The following is a 12095-nucleotide window of genomic DNA, read 5'->3' on the forward strand; positions in this document are numbered from 1 at the left end:
AAAACCAACATGATCACGAACTCAACATAGCGGTCAGGTGACAGCATGGTAATACTTCCGAGAAGATATTCGGAAAATCACGAACCACCGATATGTTACTAAGCTCGAGAACAATCTTGCTTTTCAGGACAAGACGATGTGATCAAGAGAGTGATGGATTGACACAATCCCATCTCATTGATCGAGGAGTGCACCAAGGAAAATGGACTAGGTAGCACAATCAATCTTAGACTGATGGTTCAATAACCAACACACTAAGAATAAGATTATTGTCCATTAACTACCAAGCAACGAAGTTGCTAGGAGTATTGATTTCACACATCACCGTTCACTGGTCAGCATTCCGGTTACAACTAACACGGAGACCGAGGAATGAATAATGATGGCGAGAAGTATCACTGTATCAAGAGTTCATAGGATGGTGTGCAATTCCCATGATATTCTTGATATAAAGATGGTAATATTCCAGGGTAGAACAGAACAAAAGCTGGATTGGCATTTTGATCTGCGGAGTACAACCGCTTTGACCCAATCCTTAGATATGGATGAGGTACTGGAGTTTATTTCTCCTAGTCATTCCGTAATAAAACTAGGACAATGCCCATGCGTTGCAACGGGATATAAATATTCTAATACAATAGGTAATTGTCCGTGCATTACAATGGTGCATACATATCTTAGTGGTTTAACTTCAATCGCGCCAAACTTGTACCTTTAGGATCCTTTTGCACATCAGACGATAATGTAGATTTTTTTTATAGTCTTCTTCCTTCACAAACTACCGTAAAATCTTTGCCTTTTCAATCCAAGCTCGACATGCCCGTCAATGTGGCATCCGGCTCATAATCCGGCACAAACTTAAATGTAAAATAAATAAATAAATAAACATTTGCTCAGTCAACCTCGTCCATTGATCTAAGCGGCTAAACCCACATAAAATGCACATCAACATCAATTCAACCGCTCGCTTCCTAGCAGTGTCATGCAACCATAGGATGTTGGCTCCATTCTTACTACAATTATCTCTATGTTGCTACCAAATATATTACGTAAGATCTTTATATGTAGTCTAAGAAGCATGTGCATTATTACAACTTACAAAACAATATAATATGACTATGTATTTCCTCTCTTGTCTCTTATTTCTTCTCCTCCCACCCAGTTCATTTTTTTAATTATTTGTTATCAATTTTCTTATCAAGATTCTGAATAAAGAATTTTTTTAAATGCTCACATAAAAAATAAATATGGAGAAAACCGATTATTTAGACTGGCGAAGCAAATTAAAAGATGAGATAATAGCTTGATAAAAATATTTGCAGATCCACTACTGTGACTGCTTGGATCACTGTTTGAGTACACTGCCCCAATGGGCTGTTGTTCACTGGAGCACAGTTCAACACTTGCAGTGCACTTGAAGCTGCCAAATGGATATTATCAGAAAGCATGCACGAGTAGCCAAAGCTGATGATAAATGAAATGAATAATAATATAGAACAGTTATGATGCCGTTGGTACAACTTCCAAACAATCCTCAAATTTGAAGTCTGAAATCATGAAATAAAGCCATGAAAGAATATATAAACTGCAGTAGGTAGACAAATTATCATCGGTCTAGTTATGCATGCATGCGATGCTGGATTATGTAGAGATTGAAATTTGTACTGAAGCTTCCTATTCTAGTAGTACCAACTATTCCTCACCCACAGACATGGAGATCGTTGGTGTGACCAGAGACGTCCCTCACGGTGGACGGCAGTTCCAGCCTCGCAGGTCACCTGCAGCTTCTTGGACCAACCAAATGCACTCCTTCTCTATCTTCCTCACCACACCACCACCTCCACACTCTGCATCTCACGTTCCTCCCGGCCACTTGAGCTTCCTCCACTTTCGACTTCCGAGCATCTTTGCCGCCGCCTCGGCTACTCCCAATAGCGAGCGTCCCTCTGCCCCCTCCACTTCCACCACGGAGTCCCGCTGCCCTGCTCCATTGACCCCGTCATCCCTGGTCATCGACATGCCGACGACCTCCGCAATGGCTCAACAAGCGACCGGATTCGCACGCGGCACAGAGTCGGGGACTCGCGTGGCAGGCCACGTAGTCAGCGGCGATGTGGCGTTCATCACGCGGCTGTGGGCATGGCGTGTAGCAGTGGATGCGGGCTGGTGTGGGCAGCGGTAGAGGGGCCTCCATAATGCTAGGGTTAGGGTTTTGGTTCGATTAAAGATGGGTTTGGTTTCTACACCCGAGGAGCGGGGGGAGGAGGAGATAAAGGAGCACTGATGACGCCGTGGAAACCTTCCCGGAATGATCGGTGCCGGTGGGGGCGGCTGGCGGCGCTAGGGTTAGGACCGACTGCGGGTGAGGTCCCAGAAAGAGGGCGAGAGGAATCGGGGACGAGCGAGACGTCGTTTTTTTAAGATCCGCGAAAGAGGGACGAGCCAGACGTGTGAATCAATGGCCCCGTGCATGACTTTGGCTTGGGCCTTGTTGGGCTTGCGTATGCTGGCCACACGGATGAATGACGACTTAACGCGCGGGCGAGCGAAGGTCAGACGAAGATCGCGAGCGACGTAAGAGGGGAGACGGAACCTTACGGTTCTTTTAGGTAGTAGAGATGGCTTGGCGGACCATAAGAATAATACACATCGATAACACGAATGCACAACTACTCCTGACTATCAATTGATAGACAATGGTCGGAATACAAATGAAGAGGGACAACCCAAAAGAACATATGATTTTCTGAGTTGTGGATGCATGGATTGCATATCGAACGAAGTTCAACAGGTTTCTTCTGGATAACCCATGCATGAAGGTAGAATTGGCAGAGTCACAATTATGAATGGAGAACTCCTCAAGAGTACTCTGATTGTGATCTTTTGATTCAAAAGAACTTCTGCCATATTGGTTCATGGTATTGGAAGAAGGATTTACCACGGACCTCGAGGACTATCGCAAAGGTTACTAATATCCTAAAGGAATTAGCAAACACTATCAACATGAAGTAAGTAGGGTGAATCTTGGGCTCAAGAACCCAGAAATAGAATGCCTACTAACTAAATGACATCACGGGATGCTTTCGAGAATGGTGGCCAGAATTATCACACTGGGGATATAAAGCATTGCTAGATTAGTGGGTGGTTCTCTAGGATGCCTAGGATCATAATACTAGCTCCAACATATATGTCAAGGCAATGGAGTACCTTAACAGACCGTTTAGTGTGCTTAATCCGGCCCAAAAGGACATCAGAAACGGGAAGACGGGATTTGCAAATGCATCAGACTATTTAGAAACCTGGGATGACTCGGACAGCATAACGAATGTAAATGCTCAAAAAGATTTTGAGACATTCTGCAAAAATGGTGGCATAACCACTCAACATCATAATATCAAGGTTTCAAGACCAACTGACAATACACAAAAGTAGTAAGAACTGAACTGAGGCTTGAATCCATCAATCCTATAAGTCTACAGATTAGTAACACGTGATCCTGATAGAAAGAAGAGAAAGCCTAGTTCTTAAACCCCGTAGAAGAGAAGAGGATGACTCAAATCAGAAGGCCATAAGGTAAAGGAGTAAAAAGAGCCTTACGTTCCCTTCCACAATCAATTCCCTTATATAACTAAAGCATTTCTAGACACGACTTCGACCAGTTTGGCTTGGTAATCCTACAGGCAGTTAGGCTATGATACCAAAGCTGTGAGGACCCAAATTCTAAGTCACACCGATATAGCATATAACAGATCATATCACTTTGCGGCCTCACGCACGGTATTCCCATGGGTGCTACCTTACCTGGCCCGGGACCGTTTGCGCCTTTTGGCTCACGTATATGAGAGTGTCTCTAGCATCCATATGACGGAGAACCTGAACCGACATGACTAGTCATGAACCCAAAGTGGCACTAACTTACAGGGACAGGCATACATGACCCAGCAACGAACGTGTCGGTCATCAGCGAGTGAATTCAGGCTGTAGCAACTGGGCTAGCAGGACTCCGGGATTCCGGGCTGTAGAAGGCTAACAGGACTCCGAAAGACACCGCATGGCATTTCCCCGAAGGAACAGACACAGGATCGAAGGACACATGCTGGCCAGTCTAAGTGTTCTAGAGCAGTAGCAACTGGGCTAACAGGACTCCGGTAAACCGGGCTGTAGCAGACTACTATGGCTCGGTGGAAGCATGTCAGGACCCCGATTCTAAGTCACACCGATCTTGCCTGTAACACCTCATATCACTTTGGGCCTCACGCACGGTATTCCCACGGGTGCCGCCTTACCATGGCCCCGGGACCGTTTGAGCCTTTTGGCTCACGTATATGATAGTGTCGCTAGCATTCATATGACAGAGAACCCGGGCCGACATGGCTAGTCGTGAACCCAAAGCAGCACTAACCCATGGGGACAGGCATACATGAATCAACTTCGAGCATGTCGGTCAGCAGCGTGTGAATCCGGGCTGTAGCACTGGGCTAACAGGACTCCGGGAACCCGGGCTGTAGCAGGCTAGGCAGGACTCCGGATGTCACCGCGTGACATTTCCCAGAAGGGACAAACACAGGAAGGAAGTGAAACACATGCCGGCCAGTCAAGCGTCCTGAGCAGTAGTGCTGGGCTAGCAGGACTCCGGTGAACCGGGCTGTAGCGGACAACTATGGCTCATGTAAGCACTAGACTACATTTCCCCATAAGAGAGGCTGCCAAGGATAAACAACTAGATTGTCGGATCCCACACATACCAAGCATTTCAAACATACACACAATATGCTCGATATGTGTAAATACAACATGGCATCACAACATAACTCTACGACTCAAGTATTTATTCAATAGGCTTCGTGGAGCGAGATATTACAAACATGGGTCTCATGACCCAACATTCACAGCATACAAGTCAAAGCACATGCGAAAGCTTAACATGTCTGAGTACAGACATCTACAAATTAAAAAGGCTGAGAAGCCTGACTATCTACCAGATCCTGCCGATGGCACAAGATCGTAGCTGAGATATCAAGCTAAACGTCGAAGTCCACACGGAACTACTAGCGATGGTCTCTCTGCAAAACGGTCCCGGGGTATCACTCTGCCGGCAATTCCCAGGTATCTCATCTTCTTCGGCATCGCACCGACCAGCTTATCAGGTGCGCTGTCGGTATCGACTTGCGGCGAAAATATTTCAACCATGTCATGGACTTGCCCATCATGGTTACCAATGTATGTCAGTGTCAACTTCTCCCTTGTGGCCACAAGTTTTGCGTACCCGAATTCAGCGCCACGGTACATGGACCTCTGCGGCTGAGGGAATATGGGGACTTCAGGGTGGTCAGGTCTCGGTTCCCAGCTTGCTTGGTAGTCCTGCCCAGCCATCCCGATCACAACATGCGCAGGAGCACCAGGGTACACGAAGCTTGACGAAGTGTTAAGGCACTGATAGTTCTTCATGGGGCAAAACCTCTCATACCAGTGAACTTGCCTCCACAGAGCGAGTGTCACGCCGTGTTTCACAAAGAGAGGCTCCAGATGCTGAATCGTCTGCTCCCTGTGAGCCGTGTCCTTGGACTCGTTGCTTGAGGTGTACATCAGACGGTGGCCCTGGAACACGACGAACGGTGTTCTACTCCGGTTGAGGCGCTCGAGGTCGGCTTTTATAAAGTTGTATTGATCACTGCCATGAGTGAAGTCAGTCTCAGTAGACATGTAAACAAAATGAACAACACCTGCGTCAAAGGAGTAGTAGAGATTCCGGGTGTCAGGAGCAATGGTGCTGGTAGGGAGAGAAGAATTTCCAGGCATTTTGAACTTGATGCTGTATGGTACTCCGCATTTGCCGCGCCACCAGCATCATTCCCACCATATATGTTTGCAGCCCAGGAGGGTTTCCAAGGTTGGGAAGGCCAGTCGTACTCATGATTCCCAATGCAGACATGGTATGGTGTATTGGCAGCAATAGGCTCAATCTGTTCGAAGAAATGATCCCATAACCACGCATAGCCCTTAGGGTAGCTGATGTCACCGATATGTGAAATGACTGCAGGTTTGTCGTTAAGGGCCTGGAGATCACGGAGAATCCATTTCACAGTGGACACACTTTCTTGAGGTGTTCGAAAGTAGGTGTTGTAAGGAACGTAAGTGCCCATATCACCAAAGAGGAATGCGATGGTCTCGTTGGCCTCGGTGTCGCGTGAGATGAAGCTGTATGTCTCACTCCAACCTCCTAGATCATTGCCAACCTATGAAGAACAGTTCAAAGTTCAAAAGATTAGGTGAATGTGGTATAGGATGCAATACTTATACCAAATGCTGATGATGTTGGATGCTCATTATGGTTGGAACTTGAAACTACGTATGAGCTATGAAAAATAATTCTTTCGTCATAAACGAGACTCAAACTGAAGCTAGTGTTCTAACAAACTGAAGCTGGACCATACTGCTGACTCTATTGGGCTCTCTGAGGATGGTTGGGCTGTTCGCTATAATCTGGAGGCTGCTCTTCTGCAGCTGCACCATCAGGCTGAGATCTATTGGCGCCAGAGGGGCACCCTTAATTGGACTCTCAAAGGGGACGCTCCTACTGCTTACTTCTTTGCGATCGCAAACGGTAGGCGTAGGCGTTGCGAGATTAATAGCCTGTTGATTAATGGTATGCGCTCTTCTGATCAATCCGTGATTATGGCTCACATTGTGGACTTCTTTTCGTCTCTGTTAAGAGCTAAACCTCCATCGGGCCTGTCCATCTCCCCCCACCTCTGGAGTTCTGGTCTTAAAATTTCTCCTGAGGAGAATGCATCCTTGATGATTCCGCTCTCCGATCAGGAAATCTGGGATGTGGTTAATTCTGCCAATCTTAATGCTGCTTCCGGGCCTGATGGCTTCTCCATCCCTTTCTTTCGGAAATTTTGGCCCCAGTTGAAACAGTTGGTGTGTAACGTTATTCAGGGTTTTTGTCTTGGTACTGTCGACATCTCTCGCCTGAACTATGCTGTTATATCCCTGATCCCTAAGGTAAAGGGTGCTGATGTCATTTCCCAATTCCGGCCTATAGCGTTGATTAACAACTTTGCCAAGTTCCCTTCCAAAGGCTTTGCGAACCGGTTGTCTCCGGTAGCTCACAGAGTTATTAGTCCCTTCCAGTCTGCTTTTATCAAAGGGCGTTTTATTTTAGATGGTATTCTCTCCCTTCATGAGATTGTTCATGACCTTCATGTGCGGAAATCCAAAGCCATTATCCTCAAGCTAGACTTCGAAAAAGCGTATGACTCGGTTAGCTGGCCTTTTCTCAGGCAGATTCTTCTTGCCAAAGGGTTCGACGGTGCTTATGTTCACCGTATCATGCAGTTGGTCTCGGGTGGCCACACTGCAGTTGCCGTAAATGGTGCTATTAGCAACTTCTTTGCGAATGGGAGGGGCCTCCGCCAAGGGGATCCGGCCTCCCCTGTTCTTTTCAACTTTGTGGCTGACGCCTTCTCCTGTATGCTCTCCAAAGCGGCTCGATGTGGTCATATTATCCCTGTGGTTTCTCACCTACTTCCGGAAGGGGTCTCTCATCTACAATATGCGGATGATACAATCATCCTGGTAGAGTTGGACAATGCCTGTATTGCCAATCTGAAATTTATTCTGTTGTGTTTCGAAGCTGTTTCTGGTCTTAAGATCAATTTCGCCAAGAGTGAGGTTATGGTGACGGGGGTTGACCGGGCGGAGGCCTTGCGGGTGGCCAGGCTCCTCAACTGCTCCTTAGGTTCCTTTCCTTTCAAATATTTAGGTCTGCCTATCTCTCCTGGTCTGCTTCACGCGAAAGACTTCGCTCCGGTGGTTGCTAAAGTGGGGAATAGGGTGCTTCCTTGGAGGGGTAGGTATAATACCAATGCTGGCAAAGTGGCTCTAATCAACTCTTGCTTATCCTCTCTCCCGATGTTCCTTATGGGTTTTTATCGTCTCACGGATGGAGTGCATGCTGGCTTCGACAAACATAGGGGTGGCTTTTATTGGAATTCTGCTGATAACAAAAGAAAGTATAGGTTGGTCAAGTGGCAGTTTATGTGCAAGCCTAAAAATCTTGGGGGGTTAGGCATTATTAATACTCGGGTGATGAATATTTGTCTGCTCGTTAAGTGGTGGTGGAAAATTATGACGGTTGGGGCCGATGTGCTGTGGTCTTCGATTCTTAAGGCTAAATATTATCCTAACTCCAACCCTATGTTTGCCCCCGCGCGGCGCGGTTCGCAGTTTTGGAAAGCCCTTGTTAAAGTTCGGCCGATTTTTCTGGAGCACGTTAAGTTTTGTGTGGGTAATGGGTCCGCTGTTCGTTTTTGGTTAGATTGGTGGTCTGGGGATGCTCCCCTGGCTGTTAGCTTTCCGGTTCTGTTCTCTTATTGCCCCAATCCGCAAATCTCCATCGCGGAGGTGGCTGCTAATAATTGGGACTTGGCTTTTCGTCGGGCCCTGTCTCCTGAAGAGTTGGAAGAATGGCAAAGTCTTTCTGCCCTCTTCCCTGTGCTCTCGGAGGAGGCCGACTCGGTGGTTTGGCCGCTTACGGCCTCTGGTATATTCTCGGTCAAATCGCTGTACTCTAGACTGATTGGTGGTACTACTTCGGCTAGATTCTCTTGTGTTTGGAAATCTAAGGTCCCTCCTAAGATTAAGATTTTCCTCTGGCAAGCCTTCCGTGGTCGCCTCCCTTCTGCTGATCAGATCAAAAAACGCAACGGGCCGGGCTCGGAATTCTGTAACTTGTGTGGGGCTTTGGAAAACTCTAATCACATCTTTTTCAACTGTGTTCTCGCTAAATTAGTTTGGGCTTGCGTCAGATCCTGGCTTCGGGTCTCCAGGAATCCCTCCTCTTTCTTAGATATTAGAACCCTAGCCAAATCTCTGGTAGGAGTCACCAGGAGGGTATTCTGGGTTGGCTTGGGAGCCTTATGTTGGGCACTATGGACCATTAGAAACAAATTTACTATTGAGCTTACCTTCCCATCTAAGCCTGCTGATGTTCTTTTCAATTCATGTATATTCTTGCAGCAGTGGAGATCATTGACTAAGGAGCCAGATCGGGACGCCCTGGACCTGCTCATCGCGAAAATTCGGGCTTCAGCCTCTCAGATCTCCGGGACGAATCATGGTGTATAATTTTGGTGCTGTAGTTTGCGGGATTAGGTCTTCTTCTCTTCCCGGCCTGCGTGCCGTGTTTGGCAGCTGCCTGTATCGCTACTACTTTGGGTCTATTTACCTTTCTCTGTGGCTCTGTGTTCGTGTGAGCATTGGGTATTCGTGACGCTGCCGTGTGGCTTTATCTATAAAGTCGGGCCTTGGCCTTTTCTCTAAAAAACAAACTGAAGCTAGTGTTCTAAAACGAAATTTGGACAACTTTCAGACGATCCCGTCTGAAATTAAGCATAATTTGGCACATCACAAACTAGGATTTCAGACAATGGGCTTTGTTTATCTGGAAATAAAACATTCAGACCACTATGTCAGCACAAAATTAGTACTATTAGTGGCCACAGTTCACCAGGTCGCTACCTTGTAGAAGTACCTTGACCCAGGCTGCAGCCCCTTCATGACGCCGTCGAAGACGAACCCGGGGTGGCGCCACCCGACGCTATGGTTCGCCGGGTAGCCGCACATGTGGCGCCGCTCGTACGTGCTCGCCTCCGCCGGCACCTCCTCCCACTCCTCCTCGCGCCGGCCGGCGGGCCCGTACCTCACCGACCTCTCCCCGCCGTCGCCGCACACGAACAGCACCCGCATCTCGTCCACTTCGTCGGTGAACGCCAGGTGCAGCTGGGCGGGCCGGGCGCCGGATCCCTCGTAGGCCACGTTGCCCGAGACGGCGGCGCGGCGGCTGGCGTCGGGGAGCGGGTCGGCATCCTGGTCAACGCGCGGGTTCTGGCCCCGGAAGAGGCGGAACTGGTAGGGGGCGCGCAGGTCGGGCAGGCGCGGGAGCGTGAGGCTGCCGGCGCCCGTGGCCCAGGAGGCGGAGGAGTTGAGGAGGAGGAAGCCGAGGTAGTCGAGGTCGCCGGAGGACGGCGGGGAGTAGACGGCCACGTAGTCGAGCGGGCTCGGGTCGGGGAGGTTGGACCATTGGAGGGTGACTGCGTGGTCTGGTTTTGTCAGCTTCGCCGGAGTGGCGGTGAGCGTCGTGATGGAGGCGGGCTCGCCGGCCGCAAGGTGGGCGGCCAGCAGAAAGAGCAAGGCCCAAGGCGACATTGTAATGGCTCTGCTCGGGAAGAGCAGATCAGTTTGAACACGATCATCCAAGTTCAGTTGACTCAACGGGTCGGATACACGCAACATGGCTCACAGGAGCATCCACAGCCGGACTTGTTTAATCGCTAAAAAATTAAACATCAGACTTAATTAAACATAAAAACAGTAGGTCAATCGCCGACAAAGTTTACTTAAACATAAGTTAAACATAAATTTTAAAAATCATTTTTTAAAAAAAGTCGCCTCCTTTGTCGCCCTGCCGCCAAGCAAGAAGCTCTAGGCGTCACCCTCGTCCTTAGAGCCGGTGAGGTCGGTAAAGTCCGGTGGTGGCGTAGCCCACAGGAAGGCCTGCTGCCATGCCTCCCGCGCCGCCGTCGTCGTCTGCTGCATCGGCGGTTGAGCTGCACGGCGTGCCTCCTCCTCCTCCTCCAGCTGCTGCTGTGCCCAGCGAGCACGCCGTTCCTCGGCCTCGCGCTCGGCCTGTATCTGACACTCCCCGTCGGCCCGCTCCTCGGCCAACCAGTGCTGCCTCCAGTGCTCGAGGTACGCCGCCTCCTGCACCCCCTCCTGCGCAGGCGTCATGGAGAGCGCCACGGGCAGCACGCTCACCCACTCGCAAATAGTGCCGTTCACGCGTATCGCTTGTCAGCGGGTTGCTCCGGCGCGGCCTCCTCTTTCGGAGTGGCCAGGGCGTTTGCTCAGGCGGGCGGCGGCGGCGGAGGAGGGATGACGCTATCCCCGCCGCCGACAGCTAGAGGGCCTCGTCCATGTCGGGGTAGCGCGCCCTCGTGCTGGGACTCCTACAGGGCGTGCTGGAGCGCCGCCTCGAGCGCGACATGATGGGCCGCCTCCTCCTCCTCCGGCGCCACATAGGGGGGCGACAGTGCGTAGTCGGTGTCGAGCTGCACGATGCCGCGACGGAGCACGTCGTGCTCGATCGCGAACCACACCTCCTAGTTGGGGGAATCCACCACGTACGCAAGGTCACGCCGCACGCGACCTCTCGGACTGATTACATCGGTTACGGGGACCTCCGGGAGGCCAAAGCATGCATTGATCACCATGTCACCTGCAGCAGCAACACCGCAAATCGATCGAGCAACTGAATAAAATCACAGGTCTGTTTCCAGTCCCATCGAATCAGGAACGACACGTGAAGAGGCATGGAGCGTACCATGGCAGGCGATGGGTTCGGTGGGGAAGGAGAGGCGGAAGGCGGGGGCGGCGGAGAAGTAGGGCGCGATCTGGCCGCGGCTCTGCTCGCCCGTCTCGGCGGAGCCGTGCAGCCACAGCACCAGCCCGCCGGTCCTCGCCACCGCCGCCGCCGCAGTAGGAGCAGGTTGAGTCGACATCCGGACAGCGCGGAGTCACCGATCGGTCAGCGGCGTGGCTCGCAGTGCAAAGGGGCGGCAGTTTGTGCCGATGAAGGGTGCGGTAAGGGGAAACAGTGCGGGCGTGGGAGGCGTGACGACGATGGTGCCGTTGCCTTGTGGCTCTGGAACCATCGCCCGCTGCCGGGACGGAACGACGGCGAAAACGGCCCCGGCCCGGAGGCGCCGCTCCCGGCGGATTGAGTTGATTTCCTTTTTCTTTTTGTCACTGACGAGTGGGACGACCCACATGCGATTTCGTTTTTTTCGAAAAGGAGGATGACCCCGGCCTCTGCATGCATCTGGGAGATGCATACGGCCATTTTATTGATTATTCTCGAGAACCTTACAAAGTATAACAACAATATACCTGAATCCGCCGTCTTGATAGCATCTGCCGCTATTCCTATCCAAATGATGAAGGGGTGCAAGCTGGGCCACATACCCATACCTCTCACCTAAGCCTAACATCTAAAACCAGAAGCCCCGACCGAGCCATCTGCAGGGTACGGG

General features: G+C 50.3%; 1 pseudogene; it reads right to left on the reverse strand.

Moving 5' to 3' along the window:
* Positions 1-3394: 3394 nt before the first annotated feature.
* LOC123039613 (probable inactive purple acid phosphatase 2) lies at positions 3395-10245 on the reverse strand (annotated as a pseudogene).
* Between the last annotated feature and the right edge of the window lie 1850 nt (positions 10246-12095).

This window comes from Triticum aestivum, chromosome 2B, assembly GCF_018294505.1.
Source record: "Triticum aestivum cultivar Chinese Spring chromosome 2B, IWGSC CS RefSeq v2.1, whole genome shotgun sequence".
NCBI classification, from domain to species: Eukaryota; Viridiplantae; Streptophyta; class Magnoliopsida; order Poales; family Poaceae; genus Triticum; species Triticum aestivum.